The sequence below is a fragment of the Eleutherodactylus coqui genome, chromosome 10 (genome assembly GCF_035609145.1).
Source record: "Eleutherodactylus coqui strain aEleCoq1 chromosome 10, aEleCoq1.hap1, whole genome shotgun sequence".
Lineage (NCBI taxonomy): Eukaryota > Metazoa > Chordata > Amphibia > Anura > Eleutherodactylidae > Eleutherodactylus > Eleutherodactylus coqui.
This window is the reverse complement of record NC_089846.1, coordinates 103,083,855-103,093,282: the sequence shown is the minus strand read 5'-3', so window position 1 is coordinate 103,093,282 and position 9,428 is coordinate 103,083,855.

The window sequence follows — 9,428 nt, the reverse complement described above, 5'->3', positions numbered from 1 at the left end:
AGAAGGGAGCTGTCAGACGAGTATCCCAAGGGGCAGTGAGACTAAGCCAGCTGTACTGGTGCTCTGTCTATTTGTGTGTGTACGTCCCACCTCCATGTCATGTTCTGATTGTAAGAAAGGATTATTGTTAACCATAAGCACATGGGAATGGGAGATCTGTAAGCAGGATAACCCCTACCCCGCTCACCAGTGTGGCTATGGTCCACTGGTTGAGGGTTACTATCCACACTTATTTGTTTATCGTTTTAACGTTCATGAGTGGATCCCTCTCTGTGAGGGTAGATTATTAAACTGTGTAGCGGCAGAAATGCTAGAGACTCTAGGGCGGGACATACTGTGTCCGGCGTCTGAGGAGAATCCTATAATCATAAATCTGGCTGCCATGATTGAGATTGAGAGGCAGCAAACATTGTACCAAGGTCAATTCTTACACCCTCCAGAAAAGTGTGGAAGGTGGGGAGGGTCAAGTTATCATTGATTAATCAAGCAATCTTTCTGTGTGCTGTCCTGTCCTTTATATAAAGTTAGTGTGCTTGTCTGTTGTGTAGAGCTAATCCTGCTGAGTTGTTTATATAGAAATAGTCTGTTTGACTATTATATAGAATTAGTAGCAGTCCTACACAAACTGTAAGAAGGGATTGTTGGCAATGAGAAGCATTGCCTGGGTTATACAGCGGCCGTACACAGCGGCGTTGTGAGTTTGAAATTCATAGGTTAGATGTGCATTATTGGATCCCTTCTAGTAAAGGCAGACTGCTAAACTGTGTTGCTGTTGAATTGTTTGAAAGTATAGGATGTGATACATTGTGCCCGTAGGCAGCAGAGAGAGAGAATCAATACGTGACAAGGTGAATGTTGACAAGAGATATAGATAGATGTAGATATATATGTATGTGAATGTATACAAAGGGTTAACCGAGTTTGTTTCAGTGAGAGAGAAAGGCTGCTTGTTCAACCCCCTTACTTCCTCATTTTCTAGGAGGAAGTGCTGTAACACTAAATGTAAGAAATAACTTTGTTGCTTTAATAGGAATAAAAAGTTATAATGAATGTAATCAATTATACTGTCTTAGAAGGCAGGTAAGAGAGAAGTATTGTAAGGTGCATTCTTACTGGTGTCTAAAGTCACAGATGGACGTTCAGTGATGTACTAAATTGTTAGAGCAGGTGGATTAGACCCAAGAGATAGAAGAGAAAGCAAATTTATGTGCTGTGACAAATAACAACTACTGTTCATATGTCTTGTTATTGTAATCTAATCTTTGTTGTACGTTCTTCATACAAATGTAAAAAGTTATATGCCACTCACATTCTGTGGGGGCTTTTCAGAATACAAAGGTTAAAGAATGCAGAAAATGTTGCGTTACAAACTGTAACAAACTGCAGAGTCCGCCGTGCCCACCAGAAAATACATCTATGTTTGCCAAGTCCCCAAATTCAATTGTAACCACATACAATGTTAGGTGGTCACAGCTGTGACCATAAAGTTACAACATAGTAGTTATACATTAGATGTTAGAATTTCCCTGAATGTCAGTCAGAGGGAGAGAAGGCGGGCTGAAATGGCGTTGGTACCCACGCATGCCAAAGACACCAGCGTTCAATATAACAGTTTAGTTGTATCACAGTTCAGTAAATAAGGAGATATAATAATATCTCAGTCACTCAGCAACCTTTGGCACACAATATGTGAATTACAGTACGTTACCAATCAGATGGAGATGCCTGGCACCTAAGACTGCATCTGCTCCGGTCTCCGGTTTAAAATGTCAGTTGGTTTCCCATTCGCCTAGGGATAGTGTAGAAGGCCGTAGGTTCCAGCGAGGGCGCACTCTGCGGGGTGTTAACTTGTACAGATAGAGGACGTGGATACCTGAAAAACATAGCCCGGGGGGGTCCATGTCCTCCTTCTGAGGTGAGGTAGGGATTACACTCACCCTAAGAGTAGGGCCTTGTGGGCGATGGGGAAGCCTTGACGCCGGAGGGACGACTGGGAACAAGTCTGGGACAAAACTGTTGTAAAAGTAAATTAGCCACTCCTGACTCTTTGTCTCTTCCATTCTGTGTTATAGTGTTAATGTACATTGTGGTCTGCGGAGGGCAAGGAGGGGCTGTACGGGGGAGAGATTTTAAAAAGAGGAAGTCACTGGGAGACGGATTGGTACTGCAGTCCTAGGGTAGATAAATTAGCAGACAGTATAAAAATAAATAAATTACAGGGAGTTAGGTATAGATCTAAGTTAAGCAGAGAAGACAAAGAATGGGAAACAAGCAGGTAACGATAAGGCCTGGTATCCACAGGAGGGACGGGGCAGATTGACCCGTAAATTGTAAAATGTAAATTGTTTGATGCATACACTGAACGAGAATGGGTGACACCTGGGTTCTCTGGGTTCTCTGTAGCTGCTGCATCATTTGTCCAGTTTGCATGATCATTGCCATATGCGAGTCAGGACAGAAGAAACGTGGCCATATAACACTTGCCTAGACCACTCTACCCATTTCAGAGATTGCACATTGACTACATTCAGCTCCCACCTGTTGGGAAGTATGAATATGTGCTTGTTGTTGGTGTATTTTCAGGTCGGAGGCCTACCCTGATACTAAGGTAAATGAGCAGGTAACAACACAGAAGCTCATGAATGAGGTAATCTGCAGATACAGGGTACCGGAAGTGAATGAGTTAAACGAAGGTACACACTTCACAGGTGAAATAATGCACATCATGTCTGCTCTGGGTACATCTCAGGCCTTTTAGACACCCAACCATACACGGAGTAGTGGGAAAGTAAAAAAGATGAACGGTACCCTAAAATCTAAGATACAAAGGCAATGGGAAAAACGGACTAAGTGTCTTTTATTAGCCTGTTTCCTCAGTTAGGTACATACCTAACAGGAGAAGAGAAAAAAAATAAGTTTAAAACATTGTGTATTTAGAACACTGTGATAGGTTTTCGCTAAGATTTTGCTTTATTTTATCTGCAATGCACTCTGCTCATGCCACGCAACATGCCAGCGTTACAACGCCCCTGGTCCCGCTACCTTGCCACCTCTGAAAAAGGGAAGTGGGCATAATCACCTTGTAGTTTTTCCTTCCGGACAGATAGATATGATTATGCACTTACTAATGAGACAGAGGTTCAGTCATGATGATCAGTCATTAGATAGCCCTAATTTTGCACTCTCTGTGGATGAATCGAGGTATCGTCAAGAAGGCAGGTTCTACACAAGTTATGCAGTGTTTACCTGAAATAGTAAAAGCCGAACCTCTCCTAACCTAATGCCTCGAGACCCCAGGTGGTAGCTTAGACCTCCACATGTACAGAGAGGGCGTAGGGGTACCTATGAGGGTACCAGATGAATATAAAGCCAGATATCAATTTAAAGCAGGAAGGGTCTAGTCCTGTGGTAATTTTACCTACACAAATATCCCCACCGATATTTCAGGAGGGCCGTGCGCACTGTCCCAGCTAAGTATCCTTATGTACCAAAGACCCGATTGCTATGAACCCACACTTAGGTATTGGAGGGGCATTTACAGCCTAAGCGACAGTTGTGAAGAACCGCCCACTCTACTGAGTATTCAGAACATTGTACACTAGAGTTTACTCTGATAAAGAAGTTATTAATTATATTTGTCACCTCTATAGTTATCCTAATTTCTATTTGTTGTTGTGTACAGTGTATTCCAACCCCGATGACTACCTGTTCCACCCCATAACTACCTGCTCTATTGTGTGCCTACCACGATCTGGGACGTTGAGGAGGGTCAATGGTTGAGGATGATATGTGGTAGAGTAGGGACAGTTAGTGTAGTTAGTTTAGGGAAACGGATAGTTTGAAGGGGGGTTTGTAGTGGATATCCGCCATATCTATATTTTTTGAGACAATGGACATACATTTCATGTGGACAGGGGACCTGTTTTTATAAATGTAGGCATTCTGTATGCCAGTATTACTCCATTTTGTTTGCTCTTCTACAAATATAGATATATTTTTTGTGTATCCAATATATTCACTTCCTTATATATAAATATAATGAAACTTTCCATTCTCTAAACTCCTATAGATGCAAGCAGAAGCTAGCATTTAACATTTAGCAAGAACGCTCTATTTCCTGATTCTTAGTAACTTTAGCAGGGGTAAAATCAGACATAAATAACCGCAGTCTGAAGCAGTACCGTTTTTAGCTACCGCAATAATAACCCAAGCAGTTTTACTGGAAACTTATGCAAATAACATGGGAAATTTATGCAATTAATAGTTCAAGCTGTAACCTCCAATCATATCGGAGCAAACACACGTGGGTCCAAGACAACCCACTCATCTCGTCCTGCCCTCTGCGGACTGATACCACGTGACGGGCAATAACAGATGACCGGATGATGGAAGAATTTCAAGATGCTTATCCAATAATTAATACGTTGTATCTATGTAATCTTTGACCTGCCCAGATGGGCAGATATGTTAAACTCTTTAAAAGAGGCTGCGCCCCCACAAATAAAGCAGAATTGGGAAGTTTATACATGCTGAACCTGTGTCAGTGTGAAATCTTCTTATGCGCATAACCAATTCATAATTAATCTGGAAGGGTGCAAACATTTCTATTTGAGTAGGCCGTGGACTCACAAAGGAAATCCACAACATACTGAGGAGAATCTACCTACCCTTTTTGAGTATTTACTGAGGAGAATCTACCTAATGTCTATGTGTATATACTGAGGAGAATCTACCTCACCTATATGTGTATATACTGAGGAGAATCCACCTCCCCTCTATGTTTATATACTGAGGAGAATTGACCTCACCTCTATGTTTATATACTGAGGAGAACCTAGCTAACATCTATGTGTATATACTGAGGAAAATCTACCTCACCTGTTTGTGTATATACTGAGGAGAATATACCTCACCTCTATGTGTATATACTGAGGAAAATCTACCTCACCCCTATGTGTATATACTGAGGAGAATATAACTGACCTCTACGTGTATATACTGAGGAGAATCAACCTCACCTCTATGTGTATATACTGAGGAGAATCTACCTCACCTCTATGTGTATATACTGAGGAGAATCTACCTCACCTTTATATGTATATACTGAGGAGAATATACCTCACCTCTATGTGTATATACTGAGGAGAACCTAACTAACATCTATGTGTATATACTGAAAAGAGAATCTACCTTACCTGGTCGTGTATATACTGAGGAGAATATACCTCACCTCTATGTGTATATACTGAGGAGAATATACCTCACCTCTATGTGTATATACTGAGGAGAATATAACTGACCTCTCCGTGTACATACTGAGAAGAATCGACCTCACCTCTATGTGTATATACTGAGGAGAACCTAACTAACATCTATGAGTATATACTGAAGAGAATCTACCTCACCTGTTTGTGTATATACTGAGAGAGAATATACCTCACCTCTATGTGTATATACTGAGGAGAATCTAGCTCACCACTACCGCGTTTCCCTGAAAATAAGACCCTGTCTTATATTAATTTTTTTACCCAAAAGAGGTGCTAGGTCTTATTTTTGGCAATATCTTACTTACCTTATACTTACCTAGCATATTCGGTCCAGGTCTCTCCTGCTGCTCTCTGGAGCTCCGACATGCTGAGCCATGGCATTGATTGGCAAATTCATAAATCCTGCCTCCACAACATGATGGCTATGATTGGTTCTTTGACCGCTGCTGAGCCAATCAATGCAGCGCTTGATGAACCAATCACAGCCATCGCATTGGTTCCTTGAGGAGCTGCACTGATTTGTTCTCAAGCGCTGCTCAGCCAATCAGAGCCATCGCTTCCTGGAGGTGGGACTTTTGAATCCTGCAACCAGAAAGTAATCTTTTGTGGGCGGCTGAGAGCTGTAAGAAGCGCGTTGGAGCTCCAGAGAGCAGCGGTAAGGACCTGGACTGAGCCTGCTAGGTAATGGACTTTTTAATGTAATGCTGCTAGGGCTTATTTTTGGGGTATGGCTTATATTTCAAGCCACCCTGAAAAATCAGAGTAGGGTTTATTTTCAGGGAAGGTCTTATTTGCAGGAAACAGGATATGTGTATATACTGAGAAGAATCTAAAGCCGCTCTGTGCGCATATACTGAGGAGAATCTACCTCACCTCTATGTCTATATACTGGGGAGAATCTACATCACCTCTATGTGTATATACTGAAGAAAATCTACCTCCTCTCTACGTGCATATACTGAGGATAATCTACCTCCCCTCAACGTGTATATATTGAGGAGAATCTACCTAAAGTCTATGTGTATGTACTGAAGAGAATCTACCTCCCCTGTATGTCTATATACTGAGGAGAATCTACGTCACCTCTATGTGTATATACTGAAGAGAATCTACCTAATGTCTATGTGTATATACTGAAGAGAATCTACCTCACCTCTACATGTATATTCTGAGAAGAATCTACCTCACCTTTATGTGTATATACTGAGGAGAACCTACCTCACCTCTATATGTATATACTGAGGAGAATCTACCTCATCTCTATACGTATATACTGAAGAGAATCTTCCTTATATCTGAGTGTATATTCTGAGGAGCATCTAACAGTCCTCTGTGTGCATATACCTAAAGAGAATCTACCTCACATATGTGTGTACATACTGAAGAGAATTTACCTCACATCTATGTGTATATACTGTCCGAGAATATAACTGACCTCTCCGCGCATATAGTGAATGGCTGTAAAGTACATAAGGAAGCGGCCAAGGGCTGCAGGGATGGAGCAGGTTAAAAAGGCGCTGCAACCTTAACCCTTTCCAATCCAATTTGTATTCTGGTTTTCCTAGGGGGCTTACTCTATTTCTGCTGGTATACAATGGCACTATCTGCTGGCTAAAGCCAGTACTGCATGAGGTGACACATTGGATAGGCTCTGACAGCAGAGAGGCTGGCAATATACAGTAAGAGAACCCAGACGGACATCTTCCAACATCGGAGCTGTACAGCCTTTAATCATAATGTCTTTAGACGTCAGACAGTGGATTGGACAGAGTTAAGTCTGGGGTTAAATTTGAAAAAAAAAAGAGGCATTACCTTTAGAGATGAGCGAGCACACTCGTCCGAGCTTGATGCTTGTTCGAGTATAAGGGTACTCGAGATGCTCGTTACTCGAGACGAACACCACGCGGTACTCGAGTCAATTTAATTTCCCTTCCCTGCATGTTTAGCGCCATTTTTTAGCAAATAAACATGTGGGGAAGGCATTACCACTTCCTGCTGTGATGTGCCAGCCTTGTGCACGTCTACAGCAGTGAGTGGCTGGGCCGATCAGGTGACCGCCGAGTGCTTAAACTGATGCCACCCACGGCTCGCCTCAGACGCATGCTGGCAGAGGTTAGGGAAAGTGCTGCTGCTGATATAGAGAAAGTGTTAGAGTAGGGATCCTCTCTTCAAGAACCCCAATGGTCCTTTTTAAGGCTACACCTCATTGTGTGCATTACTGTTGTGGCTGGCAGGGAGCAGTAGTGCACCATTTTTTTCTTTTAAAGCATCTAGGCCTGTGAAGACCATTTCAGCTATACCGTTCTATGTGTGCAGTGCATTTGGCAAAGTTCTCATCGCTAAACAGTACACTAATATTTCCTGGGCCACTGCAGAGCATTTTATAGCTATACCGTTCTATGTGTGCAGTGCATTAAGCAGAATTCTTATCGCTAAACAGTACGCTAATTTTTCCTGGGCCACTGCAGAGCATTTCAGCTATACCGTTCTATGTGTTCAGTGCATTAGGCAGACCTCTCATCGCTAAACAGTATGCTAATTTTTTCCTGGGCCACTGCAGAGCATTTCAGCTATATCATTCTATGTGTGCAGTGCATTCGGCAGAGTTCACATCGCTAAACAGTACGCTAATATTTCCTGGGCCACTGCAGAGCATTTCAGCTATACCGTTCTATGTGTGCAGTGCATTAGGCAAAGTTTTCATCGCTAAACAGTTCGCTAATATTCCCTGGCAGGGGCGGAGCCTGACTGAGGAGCAAAATGGCCGCTTAGGACCAGAGCTCCCACAGAACGGCACCTTCAGGGATCCCTCAGACGCAACCACAGCGGCAAAATGCCCAAACAAATGAAGGAAAGAGGAGGGGAACTCACCAGCACGCCGAGGACAGCAAAAAAACAGACAGGGATGCAGCGCTTCCTCAAGGAACGGAGCTCCCGCTCTCCGCACCCCCCCAGCAAGATGGCACTGGCTCCAGAGGCTGCTGCTGCACACAGTAAGGAGGGGGAGGGTGACACATCCTCTGATGAAGAGGACTCTGGAACTGTGTCTCGGGGGTTTATGAGGGAGCTCCTGTCCACTGCCCTGCGCCCTCTGATAAGTGAACTGTCTGAAATAAAAGAGGATATAAGACAGATGGGCGGCAGGGTAGAGGAGCTGGAAGCTGCATCTACCTCAATTACATCCCATGCTCTGGCTATGGCTGCCGTTTTAAAGGAACAGCACGCTAATTTAAACAAAGCCCTCATTCTCCAGGAAGATCTGGAGAATAGAAACCGGAGATGTAATGTCCGCTTTAAAGGACTGTCAGAATCCTGGGCGGCAGAAGTTCTGCCTAAAGTTGCCGCAGAAATATTCGCTCAATTACTCGGTCAAGATAGAGCAGCGACGATCTCTGTGGAACGCATCCACCGGGCTCTTAGACCCCTCCCCCCCCTACAGAGCCCCCCAGGGACGTCATCTGCAGGCTCCTCACCTTTCAGGATACGTCCGCTGTCCTTAAAGCTGCCAGACAACATAAAGACCTATTTTATGGTGACTCTCCGGTACAGATCTTTCAAGATCTTTCCCCCGCAACCCTTGCAAAAAGGCGAGCCATGCGCCCGTTGTTGGAGGTCCTCAGAGCAAGGGACATCCGCTACGCGTGGCTCTTTCCTTTTGGTATTAATATCTTCTACAAGGGCCGCAGATTACTGATCCGTACCCCTGCCGACCTTAGCGACTCCTGGGAACACCTCGAGATGGATCCGTTGGTTTTGCCATGCTGGATGCCCCTACCGGAGTTTCCTAAGCTCCCTAAATTGGCCCTGCCAGAGGTTTGGCAGCCAGCGGGCAGTTCCAAATCACCCAGAGGCAAAAGAAAGAAAACAAAGGACCTTCCCGCTGACCCTGACGGCTGAGAAAGAGAGAGACACTCTAATTTCTATTCTGTCCATCAACGGACGCTCTTCACGTTTTATTACGTCCTGAAGTACCGTTTATTAATGCCTTCATACGTTCTGACTAGAGTGCTGGATTATGTTGTTCCTGCTATTTGTGCTCTATTCAAGTCACTGCATTGTTGAGTTCTTTTCTCCCCACAGCGCACAAATGCCTTCGGCATTTGCCACTAGTTCTGGATTCCTGGGGGTGCCTACCTGATCAGGCTACTATTTGAGTAGTTG